The sequence below is a fragment of the Marmota marmota genome, unplaced genomic scaffold (genome assembly GCF_001458135.2).
Source record: "Marmota marmota marmota unplaced genomic scaffold, marMar, whole genome shotgun sequence".
In the NCBI taxonomy this organism is placed as follows: domain Eukaryota; kingdom Metazoa; phylum Chordata; class Mammalia; order Rodentia; family Sciuridae; genus Marmota; species Marmota marmota.
The window spans coordinates 7827635-7829925 of record NW_025999999.1 but is presented as its reverse complement, the minus strand read 5'-3'; the positions used below and the strand labels follow the sequence as shown (position 1 = coordinate 7829925).

Sequence of the window (2291 nt, the reverse complement as noted above, 5' to 3'; positions counted from 1 at the left end):
TTAAAAAAAAAAAAAAAAAAAAAAAAAACTAGAAATGCAAACAGATGACCCTGATTTCTGAACCAACCTATGGTTTTAATTTTTTTATTTCATTTTTTAAAAATATTTTTCAGGGGCTGGGGTTGTGGTTCAGTGGTAGAGCGCCTGCCTAACATGTGTGAGGCCCTGGGTTCGATCCTCAGCACCACATATAAATAAACAAAGTTAAAAAAATCCATTGGCAACTAAAAAATATTTTTAAAATAAATAAATAAAAATAAAATAAAAATATTTTTCAGTTGTAATTGGACACAATACCTTTATTTTATTTAGTTAGTTTTATGAGGTTCTAAGGATGGAACCCAGTGCCCCACACATGCTAGGCAAGCGTTCTACCACTGAACTACAACCTCAACCCTTTTTATTTTTTGAGACAGGGTCTGGCTAAGATAGTGAGGCCGGGGCTGGGGCTGTAGCTCAAGGAATGCCCATGGAGTCAGGGGAGGAAACCAAGAATGCCAGACTGGACCCTGGAATGATGAGCATCAGAAAGAGGGTGAGTGATAAGATACCCTCAGAAGGACCAAACACTGTAGGAAAACAGTTGAGTGCAGAAGTGAGAAGCTACTAAAAAGCAAAAATTGGAGTTAGGAGCCCAGGGTAAGATCTGAATGTTATCACTAACTAGCTGAGTTTACTCCCACATCTGTGAAATGGACAAGACAATCCATTCCCTGCTTGTCCTCAGAGTATCAGATGAACAGATAAAAGTTTAAGGTACTATAAACAAAGCAAGTATTAGGTGTGACCATTTTCTCAATAAGCAGCTGACCTCTGAATTGTTTGTCGTTTCCTGCTTCAAACTCTGGAGTCATCTTCCATCTCAGTCTCCCAAAGCAGGGTCCAGTCTTAGGGGCACTGCTGGGAGGCAGCACCTTCTGTTCCAAAAAGAATGGTCCCATCCTCCTCCTCAGGCTAGAAACGAACTTTCACCTCACTGGGGAAGGGACTTCCGTCTCACTCTCCCACAGGTAACTCAGGTGGCACTGGAGAAACAGCGGCTTCACCCCAAGACCCTTCCAAGAAACTGAGAAGTTCAGGATCAACCCTTTACTCAATTACTGCACTGAAACACGTGTACACATTAAAACCACCTGTGGAGCCGTTCGCAAATACCCAGGATCAGGCCTTACCTCAAACCAATAAAAATCAGAATCTCTCAGGGTGGGTCCCCTTATCGAATTTTTTTTTTTCCGGGACTGGGGCTTAAACCCAAGGGTACTCTATCACTGTCACCATCAGCCCTTTTTATTTTAAAATTCTGAGAAAGAATCTTGTTAAATTGCCCAGGCGGTCCTCGAATTTGCGATCCTCCTGCCTCAGCCTCCGGAGTCGCTGGGATTACAGGCGTGTGCCACCACACCTGGCACATTAATGTTTTTTAAAAAGCCTCCCAAGTGGGCTGGGGCTGTATCTCCGGGGCAGAGTGTTAGCCTTGCAAGTGTGAGGCACTGGGTTCAGTCCTCAGCACCACATAAAAATAAAATAAAATCATGCTGTCCATCTACAACTACAAAAATAAATATATATATTTTTTTAATCCTCCGAAGTGGTTCTGCGCCACCAGGTTAAGAGTCATGTCAATGAATGGATCCTCGTCTGCCCCATGACATCCCTCAACCCCATATGCCCAGGGAGCTATGAGACCCATTGCATCCCCTTCCCCCTACACCCCAAGCCTTTCTGCACGGATTTCAGCCTTGACCCTCGAACCCAGCTTCTCCCGCCATTAACCCAGAACTCTCCAAATCCACAACCTGATCACCTCAAGGACCCCCGAAAACAGTCTCCACGACTCCCAGAGCAGAGAGCATTTCCTACCCCACTTGGGCTTGTCATTTGTGTCAGACTGGCCTCAAGTCCAACCCACGGGAGCCCAGACCACCCGCCGGCCCCTCACCGTAATCCTAGCAGGCGAAGCCTAATTCCAAGGCTGCGGAAAGCCAGGTGCGAGACAGTGCGCCTGCGCACCCGAAGCCCGGGGCTTCCCCGCTCTCTCCCTCCGCCCCCGCCCAGCGATTGGCTCTGCGCAGCTCCGGGGACCGCAGCTCTGGCAGGTGACCCAGGCCTGAGGCTGCAGCAGCCATGTTTATCTTGGGCTCTTGCCCTGAGCGACCAAAAACAGTGGACACTAGCAAACAGACCTGGGAGCCTTCCTTCAAGCATTATGCACTGCCTGAATGCACAGCCGAGGAGGGTTTGGAGATGATAGTGGCACGACCTGGGACTCCCTAATGCTGGACTGTGAGCCG

The 2291-nt window shown here is 47.6% G+C and overlaps 1 protein-coding gene across 4 annotated transcripts in view; it reads right to left on the bottom strand.

Moving 5' to 3' along the window:
- Positions 1-2047, bottom strand: part of Mfsd13a (major facilitator superfamily domain containing 13A) — a 21421-nt gene extending 19374 nt beyond the window's left edge. For 2 of the 4 annotated variants that reach the window (XM_048807238.1, XM_048807239.1), the window contains exons 1-2: positions 1940-1992; positions 812-1055 (exon numbers count right to left, since the gene is read on the bottom strand). The gene's annotated coding sequence lies outside the window, so the exon portion shown is untranslated. Of the gene's footprint in view, positions 1-811; positions 1067-1939 lie in introns of all 4 variants that reach the window. The other 2 variants (XM_015494717.2, XM_015494716.2) reach the window with 2 other exon arrangements.
- Between the last annotated feature and the right edge of the window lie 244 nt (positions 2048-2291).